Here is a 25,468-nt window from a genome sequence, read left to right on the forward strand (position 1 = left end):
CGCCTCCCACTCTCTCCCTATTTATTTCAAAACCCCCTTCCCCTCCCCCTTTTCTGATGAAGGGTCTAGGCCCGAAACGTCAGCCTCTCTGCTCCTATGATGCTGCTTGGCCTGCTGTGTTCATCCAGCCCTGCACCTTGTTGTCTCGGATTCTCCAGCATCTGCAGTTCCTACTATCTTTGATTCAATATTAATTGGATTTGGTTAGTGCACACATATTTGGAATAAGATATGCAAAGTGACTGAATTTGAATTACACAATGTAGATAGCCATATCGACACTGGTGATATGAATTTTAAATTATCCCTAACTTACCTTACCGATATTCCTCTTGGCAATGACTGCAGTTGGTTAATAGATTTTTGATCTCCAAGGGGTTTCTGTTTCCCTAGTATAACTAAACAATTGGTGTGGAAATTATTGCTCAAGATTCCAAAAGGGGAAGGCCAAGTCACAGAACCTATTTTCACTACTTATCTACAAGATTTTGTGATCTCTGCAAAGGCATTGGCAATGACAGGGAGAAGAAATATGTTCTGTCACACAATAAACACAGTGTGATTAAAATTGCTGGGCAGAAACAAGGGCACTTTCATACAGCTAACAAGAGAAAAACAAAACAGAGAGCAACTAATTCCAGGAGACTGCCCAGCATAGCCCAATGGTTAGCATTGCAAACGGACTAGTAAAGGTCTGGGATGAAGTCACATGCGCGGGCTTTTTCAGGTAGGAGAAGAAATTACGGTAACTGTGAAGCAAAAAAAATTTTAAAAAGACACGGCATTACAAAAGAATTTATTTAGCAATTTTGAAACAGAATAAACTAAATAATCTACTTCATCTCATGAATGGAATAACCAATGGATCTCTGGTGCCTCTTCCTGATGCCATTCTAGGAAAGAAACTACTTGTCAAGCATACAAACCAACATGAACCAGAAGCCGTAGGAGGCCATTTGGCCCCGCCCTCCTGCTCAAGGCAGGTCTGACTGAAACCTCAAATCCACATTCCCACTCACCCACTTTGCTTACCAAGAATCTAGCCACTTTGGCCTCCAAAATAATCAAAGATTCTGCTCCTAAGGCCTTTTGAGCAAGAGAATTCCAAAAAGTCAGGATTCTCTGAGAGAAATAAATTCTTCTCATCCCTGTCTCAAATGAGAGATCACTTTCTTTTAAGCGGTGATGCCTAGTTCTAAATTGTTCCACAAGAGCAAACATCCTTTCAACTACCACACTGCCATGGCCCCTCAGGATTTTATATGTTTCGATCAAGTCATCTCTTAAACCCCAGCAGATACAGGCCTAGTCTGTCCAACCTTCCCTCAGAAAATGACATACCCTTTCCAAGTATTAGTCTAGTGAAGCTTCTCTGAGCTGTGTCTAATATACTTACATCCTTCCTTAAATAAGGAAATCAGTACTGTACACAATACTCCAGATGTTGTCTCATCAGTATTTTGTATAAATGAAGCATTACCCTCCCAGCTTTTGTATTCAATTTCTTGCACAATAAGCATTGTAGGTCTTTCAGCTTTTCTAATTACTTGGTAAATCTGCACACTAACCTTGGCAATTTATGCATAGGACAACCAGATACATCTGCATCTCATCACTTAAGTAATATGCTTCTTTTTTACTCTTTCTGCCAAAATCAGCAATTTTATATTTTCTCACATATTTTAGGGGAGGCGATGGCCTAGTGGCATTATCGGCTACTATTAATCAAGAAACTCAGTTAATGTTCTGGGGACCTAGGTTTGAATCCTGTCATGTCAGGCAGTGGAATTTGAATTCAATAAAAAATATCTGGAATTAAGAATTTACCGACGAGCATTAATCCATTGTCTGAAAATTTTATTTGCCTCACCAATGTCCTTCAAGGAAGGAAATCTGCCATCCTTACTTGGTCTAGCCTACATTTGACTCCAGATCCACAGCAATGTGATTGATTCTGAAATGGCCTAGCAAGACACTCAAACAACCCTGTTGACCCTGCAATGTCTTCTTTACTAACATCTAGAGTTAATGCCAAAATTTGGTGAGCTGTCTCAAAGACTAGTCAAACTCACAGAGTCACACCTTACGGACAATGTCCCAGACACCACCATCACCATCCCTGAATATGTCCTGTCCCACTGGCAGGACTGATCCAGCAGAGGTGGTGACACAGTGGTATACAGTTGGGAGGGAGTTGCCCTGAGGGTCCTCAACATTGAATCTGGACCCCACAAAGTCTCAATGTTTCAGGTTAAACATAGGCAAGGAAACCTTCTGCTGATTACCATGCACTGTCCTCCCTCAGCTGATGAATCAGTACTCCTCAATGTTGAACAACATTTAAGGGAGGTACTGAGGATGGCACGGGCATAAAATGGACACTGGGTGGAGGGTTTCAATGTCCACCACCAAGAGTGGCTCAGCAGCAATACTAATGATCGAGCAGGTTGAGTGCTAAAAGACATAGCTGCCAGACTGGGTCTGCAGCAGGTCGTGAGGAACTAACAAGAGGGAAAAACATACTTAGCCTCATCCTTATCAATCTGCCAGCTGCAGATGCATCTGTCCGTGACAGTATCGATAAGAGTGATCACTGCACAGTCATCATAGAGACAAAATCCCATAGTCACATTCAGAATAACCTCCATCGTGTTGTGTGGTATTATCACTGTGGTATAATCACTATTAAATAGGACAGACTTTGCACAGGTCTAGCAAATCAAGACTGCGCATCCATCAGGCGATGTGAGCCATCAACAGCAGCAGAATTGTACTCCATCACAATCTGTAACCTCATAGCCCAGTATATCCCCTACTCAACCATTACCATCAAGCCAGGGGATCAACCCTGGCTCAATGGAGAGTGCAGGAGGGCATGCCAGGAGCAGCACCAGGCATACCTGAGGATGAGGTATCAACCAGGTGAAGCCATCAAACAGGACTATTTTCACGCCAGACAGCGAAAGCAGCAATTGATAGACAGAGCTAAGCTATCCCACAACCGACGGATCAGGTCTAAGATCTACAGTCCTGTCACATCCAATCACAAATGGTGGTGGTCAATTAAACAACTCTGGAGGAGGAGGCTCCATAAATATCCCCATCCTCAATGATGGAGGAGCCCAGCACATCAGTGCAAAAGATAAGGCTGAAGAATTCACAGCAATCTTCAGCCAGAAGTGCCGAGTGGCTAATCCATCTCGGCCTCCTCCAATGGTCCCCAGCATTACAGATACCAGTCTTCAGCCAATTTGATTCACTCCACGTGTTATCAAGAAACGATTGTATGCACTGGATACTGCAAAGGCTTTGGGTCCTGACAACATTCCGGCAATAGTACTGAAGACTTGTGCTCCAGAACTTACCACTACCCTAGCCAGGCTATTCCAGTGCAGTTACAACACTGGTATCTACCCAACAATGTGGAAAATTGCCCAGGTATGCCCTGTACACAAAAAGCAGGACAAATCCAACCCGGCCAATTACTGCCCCATCAGTTCACTCTCGAACATCAGTAAAGTGACAGAAGGTGTCATCAACATTGCTTTCAAGCAGCACCTGCTCAGTGATGACCAGTTTGGGTTCTGCCAGGGCCACTCAGCTCCTGACCTCATTACAGCCTTGGTTCAAACATGGACAAAAGAGCTGAATTTCGGAGGTGAGGTGAGAGTGACAGCCCTTGACATCAAGGCTGCATTCAAACGAGTGTGGAATCAAAGAGCCCTAGCAAAACTGGAATCAACGGGTTTCAGGGGCAAACTCTGTGCTAGTTGGAGTCATACCTGGCACTTAGGAAGATGGTTGTGGTTGTTGGAGGCCAGTTATCTCAGCTCCAGGACATCTCTGCAGGAGTTCCTCAGGGTAATATCCTAGGCCCAATTATCTTCAGCTGCTTCATCAATGACTTTCCCTCCATCATAAGGTCAGAAGTGGGGATGTTCACCAATGATTGCACAACGTTCAGCACCATTCGTGACTCCTCAGATACTGAAGCAGTCCATGTTCACATGCAACAAGACCCAGACAATATCCAGGCTTGGGCTGACAAGTAGCAAGTAACATTCGTGCCACACCACTGCCAGGCAATGACCATCAATGGCATTCAATGACGCTACCATTGCTGAATTCCCCCAATCAACATCCTGGGGATTATCATTGATCAGGAACTCAACTGGACTTGCCACATAAACACTGTGGCTATAAAAGGAGGTCAGAGGGTAGGAGTGCTGCAGTGAGTAACTTACCTCCTACCAAAGCCTACCACCATCTACAAGGTGCACCTCAGAAGTGTGATGGACTACTTTCCACTTGCTTGTGTGAGTGCAGTCCCAATATCACTCAAGAAGCTTGACACTATTTCAGAACAAAGTAACCCACTGGATTGGCATCATATCCACAAGCATCCATTCCCTCCACCACTGACGCTCAGTAGCAGCAGTGTGTACTATGTACAAGATACACCACAGACATTCACCAAAGATCCTTAGGCAGCACCTTCCAAGTGCATGACCACTCCCATCTAGAAGGACAGGGGCAGCAGATACTCAGAAATACCACCACTTGCAAGTTTCCCTCCAAGCCTCTCACTATCCTGACTTGGAAACATATCACTGTTCCTTCAAAGTTGCTGGGTCAAATCCTACAATTCCCTTCCTAAGGGCATTGTGGGTCAACTTGCAGCACATGGACTGCAATAGTTCAAGAAGGCAGCTTACCAAAAGCTTCTGAAGGACAATTAGGGACAGGCAATAAATGCTGGCCAAACAGCAACACCTACGTCCCATGAACGGATAAAAAATGCCATTTGCTTGATCTTTGCCGACTCATTTAATATATCTGTATCCCTTTATAATGTCCTTACGTCCTTTTCACAACTTACTTTTCTACTTATCTTTGTGTCACTCGCAAATTTAGCAAACCTACTTTTTAGCCTTTCATTCAAGCAATTTATATAAATCGTGAAATGTTGAGGTCCCAGCAATGACCCCTGTGACACAATCTGCTTTACATTTTGTTTCAGAGACAGTAGGAACTGCAGATGCTGGAGAATCTGAGATAACAAGGTGTAGAGCTGGATGAACACAGCAGGCCAACCAGCATCAGAGGAGCAGGAAAGCTGATGTTTTGGGTCTTGACCCTTCTTCAGAAATCAGAAATGACCTTTCTGAAGGCCTGCTGTGTTCATCCAGCTGTACACCTTGTTATCTCTGCTTTACATTTTGACAACTTGAAAACAATGTATTTATCCCTCCTCTGTTTCCTGTTACCTCACCAATTTTACATCCATATCTGTATGTTACCCCCTACACCTAGAGCTTTTATTTTCCATATTCAATGTGGCACCTTATCATTGATTATTGACAGCAAATGCTATTTCTTTAAAGAACTCCGATTAATTGGTTAAACATGGTTTCCGTTTCAGAATGCCATGTTGATTCTTCTTAAGTGCCTGAAGTTTTCTAAGTGCTCTGCTATAAAGTAATAGCTTTTAAAACATTTTCCCTATATCAGACATTAAGCTAACTAGCCTATAGCTTCCTACTTTTTCTCTCCCTCCCTTTTTTAAGACTGGATATACGTTTGCTAATTTCCAATCTCATCGAACTTTTATGAATCTAGAGAATTTTGGAAAATTAGAACCAACACGTCAATTATCTCACCAGACACTTTTAAGATCCTAGGATGAAGATCATCAGGACCTGGGGATTTGTCGACATGCAATTACAACAATTTCTTCAGTGTAATCTTCTTGGTGATTGCAATATTCTTTAGTTCCCTGAAAATACTTTGATAAGCTCCTACATTAATATTCTCAGTCTCACATGATGCTACAGGCAATTATCTCAGGAGTCAGCTGACTTGGTCAGTGTTGGTGCTGTGGTGCTTCTCCTGTCCCTGAATCAGAGTACATTCTACACAGTTTTTGGGAAGACCAAATCTCTGGGGGAAAAGGTATTTTTGAACGGGAGAATTCTACTAGTGAAGCGGGGCATGGTGGTGAGATGGTTGTCTGTGGAAGTGGGTGGGGCAGTGAGCCTGTGGGAACAGGAGAGGGTGGGGCACTGGCAAGAGTGCAGTCGTGAGGAACATTATCATGTGTTGGTGTAGCTAAAGTTAGTAATCCAAGAGGGACACGTTATCATAAAAGGGATCATCTTTAAAAAGTGATGGACATTTCAAAGTGCAAATCAGGACTCATTTCTAAGAAACCAATCAGGAATTGAGCATACACTGTTTTGCGAATCTGAGATCAACCATGTACTGTTCATGTGTTGGCAAGCTAATTAGAGTTCAATGTTTCTGATCATGCAAAGGGGATAGTAGCTAGCATGTGTTAACAATTGGTGATTCTCATTGGTTTGGTGTACAAATGTAGAAAACCATAGACAGAAAGAAATCTTCACTCAACTGAAGGGACAAGTGAGATGTATCCAGTCAACCAGAAACACAGGCTGGTTTCCTGAAATGGATCCACTGAAAAACCACTGCTTTTATTAATTATAATTTATTTTGTACTTCTTGTGATAAAGTCTGTGAAACCTGTGACATATTTGTATCTGGAATGGGTCTTGTAACTAATTAAGACTGGTAAAGTTTTAGATTGACCTTCTTAGTCTATGATAGTAATTGACTTAAGCCTCACAATTATAGTTAAAATGAAGGCCAAAATGTTACATGAGTAACTCACCTTCTGACCCCTCAAAGCCTATCCACAAGGCATATGTCAAGAGTGTGATAGACTACTCTCCACTTGCCTGCATAGGTATAACTCTAACAACATTCAAGAATCCAAGACAGAGCAGTGATTGGCACTCCATCTAGCACCCTCAAAATTCATTTCCTGCACCACTGCAGACAGTGTCAGCAGTGTGTACCATCTCAAAGATGCAATGTAACCACTCACCAAGTTTCCTTAGGTGGCACCTTCCAGATCTGCGAGCTCTGGTAGGACAAGGGCAGCAGATACATGGAAACACAACAACTACATGCTGTCCTCCAAGCTATTTGCCATCCTGAATTGGAAATATATTGCTGTTCCTTCAGTGTTGCTAGGTCAAAATTCTGGAACTTCCTCTCTAATAGCACTGTGGGTATACCTCAAAAGCTGCACTGGTCCAGGCAGCTCACTACCACCTGCTCAAGGGCAATCAGGGTGGACAATAAATGCTGGTCTTGCCAGGGATGTCCACATCTCCTGAATGAATTTTAAAAATTCCTTCTGATGGGACATGACACTCATGGATGTTGAAAGAGGAATTTGGGATGATGATAAATGATATGATTCTAAATTTAACCAGTTAGGCTTTACTGATCTGTGGGAGATCTTTGCCAATTTTGGCACATGTTCCGAGATGTTACTAAGCAAACTGTCTTTTCTAAATCCAGAGTGTAATTCAATGATAGGTAGTCCATCCAATTTGATATTTATCATATTTAGGCACTTTTATTTGAGCTGCCATGCTGATGGTGCAATGTTGTAATAGACTTTCATCTTTGTCACTTTGTGTAAAGCACTGTTAGTAAACTGTCTTTTCAGTAATAGAAATGTTTTTCAAAAAACAACCTGAACAGCCTTGTTTGGGTTCTATTGACTGGAATCAGTGTAGCAACAGGCCTGATAAATTTAGTGCAACAGATTGAGAAATCATCCAGTGAAGTAGCATTCTGTTCCTTCAAAGGATTTCTGCACATAATCCTGAGATTTATTCCTTAATAACAAACACATGAACATTTGTATGTGTGCCACACAAACAAAATGTGATGCCATTTCATAGGTTTAAAAAATCTGATGCTGACTTTAATGAAATCTTGGGAGAATAGGTTTCCCCTTTCTTTTTAAAACACTCAATTATTAAAACTTTCCCTTGTGGTTTGCAATACAGCCACTGGTTTCTCAATAAAAAAAAACTTGTGAGAACACAATTCTGGCTGACTTGTATCCTTAAAAGAAGCCGTGAGTTCTCTTAGAATCCAGAAATTGTGCTAATTAGGTGCTGATTTTGAGCATTGTCTAAAAGGGTATGTTCAAACATGCTCAGACCCTGCAATAGCCTGGAACAATGTGATAGAACAAAGATGTAGCTGCATTGTTTTTGTGTGGGTAAATTTGTTATGTGGCAAATACCATTGACTGGTTTTTAAGTTCCCGATGCTCTGGGAGTGGTGAGGGTTTGGGGGCACATATAAAATGTGGAAATAATTGTTTCATGTCTGTTCGTGGCTTTTTAATCCAGCCACAGCATGACCATTTCATTCCTGGATTTCTGAAATTAACGTGAGTGGGCGTGATGACAACCACTTAAGTGGATTTCAACTGTACTATTTAAAGGGACATTCCAAATGCGCAACTTAATGGATTTAGGAGTTGAAGGAAAATAGGTGAAATAGAGTGCAGATGATCAAAGACTGCACCTTGTTTTAGTGAGGCCTGCTTGGATGTGATGCTGGATCCTGCAAAGCCCCATAGGGGAGACACTCTCCTTTACCATCGAGAACAAGAAGCTGTCAATGAAACAACGAAAATGTGACTGGAGGTTGCCCATGAAGTCAGCAGCAAAAATGTGGAGCTGCGCTCACGGATTCAATACTAAAAGTGGCCTAACAACCTAAGCTGGCAGAAGGGTCAGTACAGTGACATTTGCCTACATTGTGTCACCCCGAATCCCTCACTCTTCCTTTTCAAATCTATTCCACACATCACTTCTCAAATCAACCTGCCGCACAGAGGAACCTGTCTCTCTCAGTCTATTGTAATCTGTGTATGCAGCGCAGATTCGCTGCTTATAAAATCAAAGACGTGTTAAAAAAGCATAAAGAGATAAAGGGTAACTAAGGAGTACGACCAAAAAAGATAACTTTGGTGGGAAGACTTAAAATGCAGGCATAAGCACTCTAGTGTAGATTTTTGCCAGAATGTCTCTCGCCATTGTGGCATAAGCGATGGATGAGCCTGGAAATCACATATCCCACTCTTATCCAGCCCTCCTTCCTTCAAAGACTGCAATTCATAACTTTGTGGGATGGAAATGGATTTGGGATTGCAGTGGGATTTGCTGGTTCATGGTCATTTAAGTTATCCACTCCCTTGATTGAGGATTAAACCCAAAATAAAGAAGGTAAACCTTATTGAAGGCTGTTGTGGTGCAGTGGTAGTATCTCTACCTCTGTCCCAGGAGGTCCAGGGTCAAGTCCCAACTGCTCCAGAGTTTTGTTACACATCTCTGAACATGTTGATTAAAATATCTATATGCTAGACCTGGTAAGAGGATTTCTTTGGATAGCCAAGATACCATATGTTTCTGGATAGCTTTTGGGCAAAATCAGTTGAACTTTGGGAAAAGTTAGGTGCCCTTTGAAATAGTTAAAGGCAGAAGTATAACATTCATAAAGTTGTTAACTGTCAGCAGGCCTGTTAACTACAACCGTCAAAAGTCTCAAAAGAAACTGTCAAAAGCAACCATCAAAGGAAGCCCTCAATGATTTTTTTAAAATCATTTGAAAGTCTTTTCGAAAAAATGTTTGAAGTGTTAAAAAATTTTTGTTACTTCACTGTGTAATTGTGAGCCTGAGAATTCATGCTGCTGGATGACTGCTGCATGACTAATTTCACAAAAATCCATTATTACAGTAGGGTGCCTGTCATTTCACAGTTTGGTCAACAACCAAGCCGTTATAGACTCTTTGAAGTGGTACTAACAATGAAACCGATTCCAATGCATTGTTACAAATGATTGTGTGCTAGAATGAGAAGCTTGTTCTTATAAGGCATTATGTAGTTGAAGGAGTGTGAATGTAGCAAATGCGTTTTGAATGAATGACAGTGGTCTGCAATAGAGAAATTTATTTCATCCTACCCCCCTGCATGGCTCCAGAGTTTGTACATGGTGAATACTTGATGAATTGGCATTGTGGATGGAAGAGCAAAAGCTGGTATTTGGGGACTTGGGATGGCAGGAGTTGGTAATAAGTGGGCATAGGGACTATAAAATGCCATGGTGATGGGTAGACAGGCTATGTTGGAATATAGGCTAAGAGGGTCCATGTGAAATGGTTAGAAGAGGATAGGGCATTGAGGTGGGTAGAGGGACTTAGGTTGGCTTGGAGGGTATGAGGTGTCATGAGGGGTGGGTATAGGGCGCAGGTTGCTTGGAGGATATGAGGGGTTATACGTGAAGGTGCAGGACTTGGGCTGTCTAGCATGGGCATGGGGACCATGTATGTGTGTGATATGGTGAGAGCTGCCATCTGTTTTATGTTTTGTTCTTTTGTTAAAACTACAAGTTGTGAAGCTGAATAGAAGTTGGCCTTCTTCCCAGCTTATCTTCATAATCAGCATCCTAACTTTTAATATAATCAACTGAGTCTCACCCCTGCCCTCTACCTAATCAGAAACTCTGATTTCTGGCCTGCCATTTTAACCATTGGTGTCAGGGATCTGGGTAGCTCTGTGACCCCAAATTGTGGATGGTATTCCTGGCCTTTGCGTCTCTCTCTTCACAAAAGATGGAGACAATGCAGATATCATTTTAAAGAAGAGAAGGTCGGATGGGCTAAACCTAGCAAGAGAGAAAATATTCTAATGTTCAGCATCTTTAAGGGTAGATCAATACACAGGCCCTAAGGAAATGTATCAGAGGTTGTTAAGAGAAACAAAATAGGGAATCCTCTCTTGTTACAGGTATGGTGCTAGGGGATGGAGAATGACTACCTTGTATCGTGGTTTACAAGGAAGAAAGGGTTAAACTGAGTAATAAAAGGCCAATTGTCCTCAGCTCAGTGGTGAGAAAATTGTGGGAAATGTTTTTGAGGGCTTGGTATAAATCATTACTGCAAAAAGTACAGGTTAGTCAAGAACAGTCAACTTGGACTTTTTTTAAGGGAAGGTTATATCTGACTCCCTTGATTGTATTTTAGAAAAAGGTGACAAAATAGCCACATATGTGACTTTAATGCTTGATGAAGTCTACGCGGATCTTAACAAAGTCTTTGTCAAGACCCTACATGGCAATCTGGTACAATAGTAGAAGCCATGGAATCCAAGGGAAAGTGGCAAGTTGATTCTAAAATTAGCTCTGTGACAGAAAACAAAGATTAATGGTCAATGTTATTGTAACTGGAAGGCTGTTTCCAATGGGGTTCTACAGGGTTTAATGCTGAACTCCTTGTTTTCATGCTTTGTTTTAATATTTTATAATTAAACATAGATGGCTTGATTGAGAATGTTTGCGGATTGTATGAAGATTGGCCACAAAGCTGGCAATGAGGAAGAGTGTAGTAGATCACAGGAAATGTATCAATAAACTGGTAAACAGGGCAGAAAAATGACAAAGAGGATTCAATATGGAGAAAAGTGAGGTAATATATATGGATGGGGAAAAGAAGAAAGGGGAACACACAATAAATGGTAGGATATGACTAAGTGTAGGAGAACAGAAAGACCTTGGCATGCATATCCACAGGTTCTTGAAAGTGTTAGGATAGGCAGATCTGGGCGTTAAAAAAAGATATACAGCAAACTTTTCTTTATTCGCCAAGATATCAGATATAAGGGGCAGGTTTGTGCTTGTGTAAAACACGTTAGGCCGCAGATGGTGTATTGTGCATAGTTCTGGTTACTGCATTAGCAGAGGATGTAATTGCACTAGAGGGTGTACAGAACAGATTTGTGAGGATATTGGCAGGGCTGGAGACATTTGTCTATGAGGCAAAATTGAGTAGACTCAGATTATTTTCTTTGGAACAAAGAAGACTAAGGGGAGAATAAATTGAGTTGTATAAAATTATGAGGGGCCTAGATAGAGTCAATATGAAGAATCAATTTCCCTTAGTAGGTTGATCAATAACCAGAGGGCAAACGTTTATAACAACTGTGGAAGGATTTGAGGGGAGTGAAAGGCAAGAGTTTACACTGGAAGCGTGATGAGCCTGGATCCGTTGGTAGAGGCAAAAACCCTCATCACTCTTAAAAATTCTTGACTGTGCACTTGAAGCTGCATAACATTCAAGGCTATAGATCTGGCACTGAAAAATGGGATTAAGGTGACTATTCCTTCGTCAAATGGTACAGAAACAAAATTCTGTGCTGTAAATCTGTATCCTAACACATGCAAAATAACTTGTTAACGATGATATTTATAATTTATGTCTTTAGTCTGCCACAGGATCTTCTAGCAATCTTCAGGTGGTGGTCCAGGAAGTGATGACAACTCCTCTGAGGAGGTCAATCCCTCCAAGGATTTAGCATCTCAGATTTCATGCAGACCATGCACCCATTTAGTTACTCACACTGCTGCAGGACTTTTCAGGAAGGAAGTTAGATTTACATTCGCTGACTTGAACACCACAGAGTAAGAGCAGACAGAGAAGACAGAGCCATCAGTGAAGAGTGCCCATTAGAGATTGCAGTTTGCTCTGCTCAGCTCAACTTAACTTGGGAGATACTGACAAAGTAGAAACTTCTAAAGAATGTTCGATGTACTGACAGTCTGTCTGTACTGTGCGTGTTTGTCAGCATATTGATTGGATCTGAGTGAAGTGCGATGCCATTATGATGATTAGGCCTTTATGATGGTGACTTCATCAAAGGAAGGAGTAGCTACTTGCATAAAGCATGAAAGAGGCCAATCACTCAAGTGTATGCAATCCTTCACCAACCACTCACACTCTATGGTGAGAAGTATCTGTGTGGTGGGGGCCTGAAAGCCAAGGGCAATGTGTTTTGGCTGTTCAGCAAATAATTAATTACCATCTGAGCTCTCGTCACCAAGACCTGCCAAGAGATACCAGCCAGTTTGAGTGCCATTGCTCAACAGTGTCAGCACTGACACTGGAATGGTGGCCCCCGGTAGAACTTCACAACATAGATGTCCATCCCATCTAAATAGGTTTAGTCTCATGGCAGGCCCTAGAAAAGGAATGGGTTCGGGGGCATTTCTATCTATGGGCTACAGAGTGACCAATTAGGAGACCACCAACCCCCGCTCACCCCCCAACAGCCCCACGAGTTCACATTGTAGTCACCAGAGTTTACCAGCTGCCTCCACTCAACAGAGGACCAACCTGCCTCTTCAGTCACTCACATGGCCTTTGGGTGGGAGGTTGTGCCTTCATGTTTCCCTGCTGGTAAATACCAATGGCAGCAAGAAGGCAATGAATATTGTACTCCGTGTCTTCCCTCACAATCGGCTATCTGCACCCCAACCAATTCTTTCAAAGCTGACAAAATTGAACCCTATGATTAAATAGGATGAATACCCTGGCCTCAGCCTTTCTAACACCTCCCCCACCCCCACCCCGCCACATCTGATCAAAACAAATTGATCAGCATCAAATTTCTAGCAGGGAAGAACCACTTGGTTGTGAGTAGGAGAGGGATGTTGGTGAATGATGACATGGAAAGGGGATGGGGAGGAGGCAGCTCCATGTTCTTCCACCCCATAAACCTGTCAGGTTTCCATATGCTGCTGCTTCATGTGCCATTGGCTGAGGCAACTCCTGTACAGCACAGCAGACTTTACTGCTGCTGTCATGGGCTGCAAAACCCAGAGGACAGTTGCCAGGAAGACCTCAGCTGTTATTAAGGGAACTGAACCTCCCACCTCTACCTCTGCTAAACCACGGGAGCTGTACCATGTAAAGATGCTTGGAAGATTAAGGAAGAATGAAGAGATGTTGTTACACCAAGGGTATGTACATGGTTGGATTGTGCAGTGTTTAATTGTTCAGTTTCTGCTTCACTTGCGAGCTGTAAAAATGTCTTATGGATGGACTGGTTAAACCTAGGAAAAGCTTGCAATAATAAGAACATTTTGAGCAATGATGGGTGTTGCTGCTAGTGACTTAGCCATGTCGTGTTCCTCCTACCCCAAATTGTCTGAAGAGGTTTGTTTATCCTGAAGGTGCAAATCTCATGTGTGTACAACATTGAGCAGAGTGCAAGCAGACACCATGAGCATTCTGCCCATCCTCATTAGTATGTCTTGGATGTACTTTTTGGTTCTCTATATGTTAGTCTCCAAAAACTATGCCTCAGAAATTTCTTTTCTTGGACAGATGTCTTGAAGTTTATTAACAACACTATTACCAGGGCTGCAATATCACAGACTTACATACATAGTCTAGGTCCCGTGCTTGCTTATATTACTGTATAGTACATGCACATAGCTAACTGACTAAAGACACTACATTGACTCCACTACAAAATGAGACTGAAAGTGAGGAACATTTCTGTAAACAGAACATCACATGTCATGACAGGATATAAGTGTCTTGAAAATACAGGCCTATCTGGTCTGGAATCCATGCCATAATGCAACATCCTCCAGACTTGTCCAAACACCTAAAGTATAAATCTAGCCAATGATTTATTCAGCCACACATCGGTAGTCATTTGGCTCTGACAGTATAACTGCCGGCCCTCAATTGTTGGGCTCCTCATGGTTATCATCAGCTATATTTTAATTGGTATACCTTGTTTCCAAACAGCCAACCGGTAAATCTGTTCACAAACCCTCACTTTCCCATAAATTTACATTCAGCCCTAAAGAATCATAGAGTCATTGAATTATACAGCATGGAAACAGACCCTTTGATTCAACTCGTCCATACTCACCAGATATCCTAAACTGAATAAGTCTCATTTGCCAGCATTTGGTCCCTATCCCTCCAAACACTTCCTATTCATGTACCCATCAAGATGCTTTTTAAATGCTGTAATTGTACCCACCTCCACCAGTTCATCTGGCAGCTCATTCCATACACCTCTATGTGAAAAAGTAGCCTCACCAATGTCCTGTACAGACGTAACATGACATCCCTCCTACTCTCAGGCACTGACCAATGAACGCAAGTGTGTCAAACGCCTTCTTCATCTCCCTGTCTACCTGTGACTCCACTTTCAAGGAACTATGCACCTGCACCCCATGTCTCTTTCTTTAGCAACACTGCCCAGGGCCCTACCATTAACTGTATAAGTCCTGCTGTGATTTGCCTTACCAAAATGTAACATCTCACATTTATCTGAAGTAAACTCAAACTGCCGCTCCTCGATCCATTGATCCATCTGATCAAGGTCCTGTTATACTCTGAGATAACTTTCTTCACTGTCCACTACACCACCAATTTTGGTATCATCTGCAAACTTACTAACAATACCTCCTTTATCCACCTCCAAATCATATATATAAATGATGAAAATCGGTAGACCCAGCAGTGATCCTTAGTGGCACACTGTCACAGGCCTCCAGTCCAAAAAACAATCCTCTACCACCTCCCTCTGTCTCCCATCGTCAAGACAGTTTTGTATCCAATTGGCTATCTCCCCCTGGATTCCATGTGATCTAACCATACTAACCAGTCTACCATTCTGAACCTCGTTGAACACCTTGTTGAAGTCCACATGGACAATGTCTACTGCTTTGCCTTTATCAATCTTCTTTGTCACCTCTTCAAAAAACTCAATCAAGTTAGACATGATTTCCCATGCACAAAGCCATGCTGACTATCCCTAATCAGTCCTTGTCTTTCCAAATGTATGTAAATCCTGTCCCTTAGAATCCACTTCAACAACTTACCCACCACTGACATTAGGCTCACTGGGCTATAGTTCTCTGGCTTTTCCTTACCACTTTTATGAAAAAATGGCACCTCATTAGCCACCCTCCAGTCCTCCAGCATCTTACCTACAGCTGTCGATGGTACAAACATCTCAGCCTAGCTTCCCATGAAGTTCTGGATAAGCCTGATAAGGTCCTGGGGATTTATCTACCCTTATGCATTTTAAGACCTCCAGGACATTCTCTTCTGTAAATGGACACTTTTCAAGATATCACTATTTATTTCCCCAAGTTCCCTAGCTTCCATATCCTTCTCTGCAGTAAATGCTGACACAAAATATACATTTAGTATCTCATCCATCTCCTATGGTTCCACACATAGACAACATCGTTGAGCTTTAAGGGGCCCTATTCTCTTCTCAGTTACTCTTTTGTCCTTAATATATTAGTAGAATCACTTTTGATTCTACTTAACCATATTTGCCAAAGCTATCACATGTCCCCTATCTTATACAGAACAAACGTTTACAGTTAAAATATGATTGAAAAAATCTGCAGTGCTATAATTTCAATGCCACATCTCATTGTGTTCTTAATTATGAAAAGAATAAGGTGCCTTTCAAGATAGGTGGAAAATCCATCAACCACCTGGAGTAGATTTATGCAGCAAGATATTTTCTGTAATTTAAACAATAAGATTTGAAGGAGCAAAGGAGCCAAATTCTAGAAAGTGCATTGGTGTGGTGTTATCCTCAAACCATCTAGAGTTAACAGACACAGTATTTAGTAACAGAGCTCCAAGAAGACCACAATAAAAAGCAGGAGTGCTAACTCAGTCGCATAATTGCCTTACAAGGTAGTTTACTGGAAAAGAATAGTCCTTTAAAAGAATTTGTTCCATGGACATGCCAATTTTCAGGCATGTCCTAATAGATACTTCGTTTGGAGTATTTGCAAAAGCATTGATCACATTGCACCTATTATATCTCAAGATTGTAGACAATTTAATTCTGAGCATTTTTCCTTTACAAAAAATGTTTGTGGCATTTGCAACTTTATAGTTGAAATGTTGACTGATTTGATCGTGTAAGAACTCATTGCAATTCACAGGACAGTGCTGATGTAAAATGTTGAGGTCAACAATTTCAGAACTTGCCAAGTACTTGGTAAGTTCTTTGTCTGCAAACTCAGTTGAAATAGTAAAATATTTATTGAGAAAATTGCATCTTAGAACATCACCAAATGTCTACAAAGAAGTGCCAATTTCAAAGATTCCTTCCTATCTACCTAGGGCAATCAATTATGGACTCATTTGGTCAGAAATAGCTTTTATAGAATGTTTACTATCTCATATTAACATTTTAGTTTATTGAGAATCAACATTTTGTTTTCATTTTCCTTGTTTAAAATAATGCAATGCAATTTTTCCTACTTTATTTTTACTGTCTTCTATCATTTCTTACTGCTTTTCTTAAGATGATCAGAGATCAAACGCAGACTCAGGGATTGGTTCACGGAACATTTACACTCTGCATGCATCAACTAGTCCTACCTTCCAGTTGCCATCCACTTTAACTCCTCTTCCCAATCCCCTGGCAACATGTCCATCCTTGGCCTCCTCCACTGTCAGAATGAGGCCAAATGTAAACTTGAGGAACAACACTTAATATTTCACCTTGGGAGTTTACATCTCAATGGCCTCAATATTGACTTCACCAGCTTCAAAATCCCTCTGCCCCCAGCCTTATCCCATGTCCAGCCCTCCTCTTCCTCCTTGCCTCCCTGATCTGATCTAACCTGTCCATCTTCCTACTCACCCATCCACTCTACGCTTCCCACTGACCAACCACAATAACCCCCTACCTGCATTCACTTATCACCATCCCACCTACCATTCCACCAGCCCCAAACCCCATCCCTCTATTTACTTCTTGGCTCCCCTCCCCAGTCAAGACAAAGGGTTTCAGCCTGAAACATTGGCTTTCCTGTTCCTCAGATGCTGTTTAACCTGCTATGCTTTTCCAGCTTCACATCTATTGACTCTGGCTTCCAGCATCTGCAGTCCTTACTATCTCCAGGCCACTGTTCATATCCCTTCTGTTTAATCTCAACTACAATGAAGTGACATACTGGCATGGAGAGAAATAAAAGATGTGTACTAAAAGCACTTGTAATGAGAAGTTGCAGTGTTGACTTTGATATCAATAAAGTTTCAGTCAACAGAATGGACAGTAGCACACTGCTGGACTATGGAAGATCTAATGTGATTTAAGTTCGGCTTCTGAATACAAGAGATCTGATAGGACTGATGGATGTTATCTACATTTCTTAAGCTGAATGCAACAGTACTTAACTGTTAGATTGTGATATTCTAGTCATTGGCTGGATAAATCATAGACAGTGAAAACTCATTCAGGCAGAACTAGGAATGTAGCTGGAATAATCTGAGGTTTCTGATCTTAGTTGCAAGTAAGAGCGTGGCACTCATTGAATTTTGGAGATTTGGGAGAAGCAAAGGGAATAGAAGATCTCAAGGCATTGAAGGGAGTTATGAGAAAAGAGTGGGAGAAGACACAGATAAGATGGAGTGGAGAGCAGAGGTGAAGAGATGGGCATGAGAGCAGAGTCAAGGAGCTGGTGGCGGGGGGTTCGGGGTTAATGAGGAGAAATAGAAAGAGGAGACAAAGATATGGGAGAGGAAAAGGAGAGAAGATGGAGCATAGTGAAACAAAGACTTGCATTTATATGTCACCTTTCATAACCTCAGGACATCTGAAAGTGCCTTACAACCAAGAAACTACTTTGTTCCATAGACATTATTGTAACTTAGAAATAAGCCAACTAATTTGCAGACAGCAACTTCTCATACAATCATCCAATAATCTTTCTAGTAATACTAACTTACAACTTAAAGAGAGGTAGAAGCCATTCAGCCCCTCAAGTCAACTCCACTTTTCACCTCTTTGTGATCATAGAATCCTTACAGTGAAGAAAGAAACCATTCAGCCCATCAAGACTGCACCAACACTCCAAAGAGCATCCCACCCAGTTCCAGCCCCCTACCCTAACCCCCCACTTCCTATGGCTAATCCACATAGACTGCACATCCCTAGACACTATGGGCAATTTAGCATGGCCAATCCACCTAACCTGAACATCTTAGGACTGTGGGAGGAAACCGGAGCACCCAAAGGAAACTCATGCATACATAGGAAGAATGTGCAAACTCCCAACGGACAATCACCCAAGACTGGAATTAAACCTGGGTCCCTAGAGCTGTGAGGCAGCAGTGCTAACCATTGAGCCACCCTTTGTTTAATAAGAATCTATCTAACGCTTCCTTAAAAATATTCCAGGACTCTGCTTCTGCCACTTTTCCAGGAAAAGAGTTCAAATGATTCACAGCCCTCTGAAAAAGCAAGTTGCCTCATTTCTGATTCAAATGGGCAACACCTGATTTTTTTTAACAGCGGCCCCTAAATCTAGATTCTTCCATAAGAGGAGGTATCCTCCTCTCTTCTACCCTGTCAAGACCCCTCAAGATCTTGCGTGGTTCAAGCAAGTCATCTATTACTTTTCTAAACTCCGATAGATTCAAACAAAGCTTATCTAACCTTTCCTGATAAGGTGCTGGATGTGAGAAAAATATTGGTGAGGACACCAGGGAAAATTCCAAAGCTCTTCTTCAAGTTTTGTCTCAAGGACTGTAGCTTCCACCCAAGGGGGCAGGCAGAGGCTCTGTTTGACATTTCATCTGCAAGCCAGCTCCTCCAACAGAGCAGCTTTTCCTCCAGACTGTATATTGAATGTGCATACGTCTTAAGCAGGACATGTGCCACAACCTTCTGACCCAGAGGACACGGTGCGAACACTGAGTGATGACACAGATGAGAGAGGTTTAGAAAATGTCTTCTTTTCAGATAGTCTCTGGCCAGTCATTTCAAAGTATAATACATTGGAACAAAGGATAATTAAGATGTTCCAGTGAGTATACAGATATTCCCTTTCCTAATATTTTGAATGATGTAATTCAATGACTTTAGTTCCCTTTAATTAACTGCACACTCCCCAATCCGATATTAAACCTGTTGAAACTTCCATCATTAACTATATTGGCAATAAATTTCTTAATGGATCCTTAAAAAGAGTTGAAAGCTGTGATCTTAGACCAAACAACATTTGAATCATAATTGTCTAAAGTCAAGTCTGTATAAAACAAGAAAGAGATAATTATCTCTTTAATCATCAAGAAAATGAATAGCCTCAAAGAAAACACTTCAAGATATTTACGGGGAAATAAATACGTTTACTAAATGCTGTCACAAGTACTTCTCCTTTGTAGACTAGATAAACTGTATCAGTCATGTGTGACATGGTAATCAGACCTACTGACAGTTCAAAAATACATTAGAAATGTCAATTTCTTGGTGACCACACAGAAAACATACTATGTAGGTTATTTCATTTCTCAACAGCATGTTGTTTTCTTTAACATAAACTTGTGGCAAAACAAAACGGATACAGAGTATTTTGCTGACCTGCATTTCAAAGTGAACTAAATAAGAGAACAAGTCTAAGAAATAAAGAGACAAAATAAATAGAGAAGTGGATAGATGTAGTTAAGACTAGCATATAATTCTTGAAAGTAATATTTAACTAATCATCAAAAACAGCGCTTTGACATACACCTCAGTTGATCAAACTAAATGATTAGCGATGAATAAATACACAATATAATTTGTTGTATTACGTTACTTTTATGGAAGCACACACGCTTTAGCATGTTTACTGAGTGCTATTTACTTTTAGCCACATTAAGTAGACCATCTAAAACCTTAAGGTAATCAAGGAATTCCCAACATTCTCAGACAGTATTTACATAACCCAGAGACTACCAAAGTTGTTCTTCAGTAATTCCCAAGTATTTGCCACCTCTGATTCACAAAACAAGAAGCAAAGTATTTTAGTTTAGTATTTTAATTATTTTGAAAAATTTTAGTTTAGTTTTACAGTATTATTTACTGCAGTTTGAAAAAGCTATTACTGGAAGATGCAAAATCAATTCCACCAAACCACATTTAGAATAGTGTTGTTGCAAACATCCTAGTGCTTGTTCATTTCATTCCTCTCTAAAAGGTTCATGACAATTAGTTTAGAAAGTATTATTGGCATTTGAACTGAGCCGTAAAAATATTAACTTTATGGATCTATTTCTAACAGCAAACAATTTTCATATGATGTCTCAGCATGACCGAGGATCACTTTAGACATGAATGTAGTTCTGAAATATTCCTTGCTGTTCATGCTCACTTTTGAGAAAAAAAATACAACCTTCATAATTAAATAGTAAAAAAGTTATTTGGAACATTAAATAATGACTTGAGTATGTTCATCATTATGCACTCATTATTTTGATACAAAGAATATTGGAATACTATCTAGACATTGAACTAACAAACTAGTAAACTAGTAAAAGAATTCATTCAATTATTTCTGCCTGAGTTTTCAACCCTTTTTATTTATGATCCTTTGTGTGGTTATGAAATTCATCCCCTGGACTCGAGCAGAAGTTTCCAATTTAGGGTGAATTTGTGCCAGACATCTGAACAGTCCTGAACAACCTCCAGCCAGCACTTTTTTAGAGCTAAATTGTTTGAGAAAGACAAAGAAATACCTCCTTCTGGGTGGCCTATACATTCCTTGTGACCTGAACTGTTTTATCCCTGCATGCTGCGGTGGTATGCAATGGGTTAAACCCATCTGTGCAGGGTACTATCAATTAATCAGAAACTGACAGCATTCCAAGAAACAGGTAAAACATATGACATGTTGCCAAATCAATGGTTGTCTGTGTTCAATTGCCTGTGCAGTCTCAATCAATTCATTTTACACATCAAACCTCTGGACTGCAATAAAAGAAACTTGATAATTAATGAAAAGGCGGGATTTTTTTTGTTAGCTTGTAGACTGTTTGTCTGACTTAACAAGGTTGCAAAACTCTTTAATGCCAATACTGTCTTGTCGTGAATTTATTAGGGGAATTATTTAGTTCAAATGTCATTTTTCTCTATTCAGTATGGTATAGCTCTGTATCTGGTTTCAATTTGGTTTTTGTTCCCTCACAAAATATGCTTTAAGAGTAATGGACCAAAAGTACATTTAATATTTCTGATCCGTAATGATGCCTTGTTCATATAATATATCACTCTCTAACCCAAAATGTGTTACTGGTTAACTCTAATTCTGCTGTGCTTGCTATGTTATTTTAAGTTTTTAAAAGTATGCATTTAATAAGTTGGATAACCATTAATAACCAATTCAGAGACTTCTTCACAAGTACATTTTTGAAAGGCTGCAGTTTGCTATCTTGTCCAAACATTTCAGGAATGTATGTTATCCTTTAGAGGTTGGCTCAGAACAGCACCAACGATTTTACTTGGGTAGGTGTATTCAACAGGTCTGCACAAGATCTCTAATACTTTGGAGACTGAAAGTGAACTAGAATCAATCTTACTAATTAGTCTGGTGAAAAACCACATGAAACTAATAAGAATTTAATGTGAGAGAAGAAATGGAAAAGTTAATTTTAATATAGTTTGCAGGTGCCTTGCTTCCCAGATTTATTTGACCTCAGTTTATTATGCAAGTTATGTAAAGCAATTGAATGTCAACACAACATAAAACAATTCATTTTATGGGTCCATTCTAAATTCAGCATTTTGGAAGATGCATGCAATGCCTTAGAACAAGCTAGGTCATGAGTAAATGCTTAAGATTGCCACCAAAGTCAGTTTTCAAATCTTAGTCGCTTGTTGTTACTGGCATTTTGGAATAACAATTTTTTTTTATTCATTCATGGGATGTAGGCATCTTGGGCTAGGCCAGTATTTATTGGTCATCCCTAATTGCTGTGGAAAAGTGGTACTGAGCTGCCTCTTTGACTGCTGCAGTCCTCAGGGTCTACATGCACCAACAGTGCTGTTAAGAAGGGAGATCCATTATCTGGACTCCGAGACAGTTAAAAGTAAATGGAAATATATTTCCAAGTCAGGATGGTGAGTGGCATGGAGGGGAATTTGCAAGTGGTGGTGTTTCCATGCATCTGCTACCCTTCTAGATGGTAGAGGTTGGAGGTGTGGAATGTGCTGTTAGAGAAGCTTTGGTGAGTTACCGCAGTGCAACTTGTAGATAGTACACAATGTTGCCACTGCGCAAAAATGGTGAAGCAATGGTGAAAACCGATCAAGCAGGCTGTATTATCTTGAATGAGATTAGCTTCTTGAGTGTTATTGAAGTTTCACTGATCCAGGCACGTGGAGTGTATACCATTACACTCCTGACTTGTGCCTTGTAGATGGTGGATGGGCTTAGGGAAGTCAGGAGGTGTGTTAACTACTACAGAATTCTGAGCCTCAGACCTGCTCTTGTAGTATTTATATGGCTGGTCCAGTTTAGTTTCTGCTCAATGGTAACCTCTAGGTTGATGATAGAGGTTGGAATGATGGGGCAGGGAATGTTCTGTTGCCTGCTACTTGTGTGGCGTGAATATCACTTGCTACGTATTAACTCAAATTTGCATATTGTCCAGGTCTGGCTGCATTAGGGCACTGGCTGCTTCTGTATCTGAGTTGTCACAAAGGGTGCTGAGCATTTTATGATCATCAGCAAAAATCCCCACTTTTGACCCTGTGATGGAAGGAATGTTTTTGTTGAAGTAGTTGATTGACTTTCAACAACCACAACCATCTTCCTTGGTACTTAATATTGGTCCAACCAGCAGAGAGCCTTCCCTGATTCCCATCGACTCCAGATTTGCTACAATTCCTTGATGCCACATTCGGTCAAATGCTGCCATGGTGTCAAAAGCTGTCATCCTCATATCACCAATGGAGGTCAGGTTTTTTTGCCCATATTAAGACCAAACATGTAACGAGTTCAGGAGCACAGACTAGACATCAGTGAGCACATTATTCCTTTTAATGTGCCACTTGAGTGGGGTTTTCCTTGCTATGATTTGTCCTCCTTGCTGCATACAGAACATTCTGAGCAAGTTTCTGCATTGTCAGATAATTGCCAATGTTTTAGCAGTACTCAAACAGATTGGCCAGAGGTGCAGCTAATTCTGGAGCAGACGTCTCTTCAGTACTATTTGTGGATTATTAGCAGGGCCCATGGCCTTTGATGTATCCAGTACCTTCAGCTAGCTCTTAACCTCAATCAAATTAGATGGACTGGGAGACTAGCATTTGTGAAGCTGGAAACCTTAAATTGGAGGAGGCAGTGATGGATCCTCCACTTGACACTTCTAGCTGCAAATGTGGAGGAACCTCATCCTCCGTTATTTGACTAATTGTCCACCACCATTCTTAGCTGTATGTGCAGAGGTTAGATTTCATCTTTTTTGTGCGTTTCTTCTGCTATTTGTCACACAAGCCATCCTCGGTTACAGCTTCACTAGTAGACACCTTATTTATCGGTCAGCCTGGTGCTGATCCTGAAATACTCTCCTTCACTCTTTATTTTCCCAGGATTGATCCCCTAGCATGGTAATCATGTTAGAACGGGGCATATGCTGGGCCACAGAGTTTTATATTGTGGTTGTGTACAATTAGACAATGCTGGGTGGTTTGTCCCATTTCACTCCTTTCTTTGTAATGACCTTGAGATAACTGAGTCTTGAGCTATGCCATTTCAGAGTGCAGTTAAGAGTCTATTGCATGGTTGTGAGTCTGGAGTCACATGTAGCACAGACTGGGTTAGGACTGCAGATTTCCTTCCCTAAAGGATGCTAGTGAACTAAATGGGTCTTCTTTACAACAATTACAAACGGTTTCATGCTCATCATTACACTAGCTTTTAATTCCAGAGTTATTAATTGAGTTTAAATTCCACCAGCTGCTATGGTAATATTTGAACTCATGTCCCAGAGCATTAGCCTGAGCCTCTGGGTTATTTGGGGCGGCACGGTGGCTCAGTGGTTAGCACTGCTGCCTCACAGCGCCAGGAACCCAGGTTCAATTCCACCTTCCGGTGACTGTCTGTGTGGAGTTTGCACATTCTCCCCGTGTCTGCGTGGGTTTCCTCCAGGTGCTCCGGTTTCCTCCCACAGTCCAAAGATGTGCAGGCTAGGTGGATTGGCCATGCTAAATTACCCATAGTGTTCAGGGATGTGTGGGTTAAAGTGGGGATGGGTCTGGGTCTGGGTGGGATGCTCTGAGGTTCAGTGTGGACATGCTGGGCTGAAGGGTCTGTTTCCACACTGTAGGGATTCTACAATCACATGCCACCATTCAAACAATATTATGAATTTGGTAACTCCTTGCCTTATGACCAGCTGATCCAAATAGCCTGTCCATGTGTTGTAGGTTCTGGAGTCTGAAAATTCAATTGAGGCTGCTTTTCAGGCATGAGGGGTCACAATACAAGAATATATCTTGTCTGATTGAGGTAAAGCAGGTAGCAATATGCCCCACTATCTGTTTATCAGCAGGATTGCAACTGTGCTGCAGACCAGCTCAGCAGGGGAGTGAGGTACCTATGTGCGAGCATGTGCTAAAACTTCACAAAACTAGCAGCATCTCTTCAACAACAGGTACATTTTGTCTGAAGCATAAGTTGAAAGTGTGTTGAAAATTATTTCTCATAACGATTAAATACCATTGATAGAGAAACAATTTTGAGATAGAACTCCCCAAGTTCTTTGATGCAGTGCTGGAGGTCTAGTCCAGGGGTGGGTAGGAGGAGGGTTTCCACAGAAGTGGAGGCTGCCAAAACATATACAGTGGGGAGAATGAGATCAGATAGCCACACTAATCAATTCAAGGACTGGGTCCATTACAGTCATGATCAGTGAGAACATCTGGGTTGACATTATGTTCTGGCCTTATGCACAGTCTCAAATTCACCCTCAAACT

This window comes from Rhincodon typus, chromosome 1, assembly GCF_021869965.1.
Source record: "Rhincodon typus isolate 14 chromosome 1, sRhiTyp1.1, whole genome shotgun sequence".
NCBI classification, from domain to species: Eukaryota; Metazoa; Chordata; class Chondrichthyes; order Orectolobiformes; family Rhincodontidae; genus Rhincodon; species Rhincodon typus.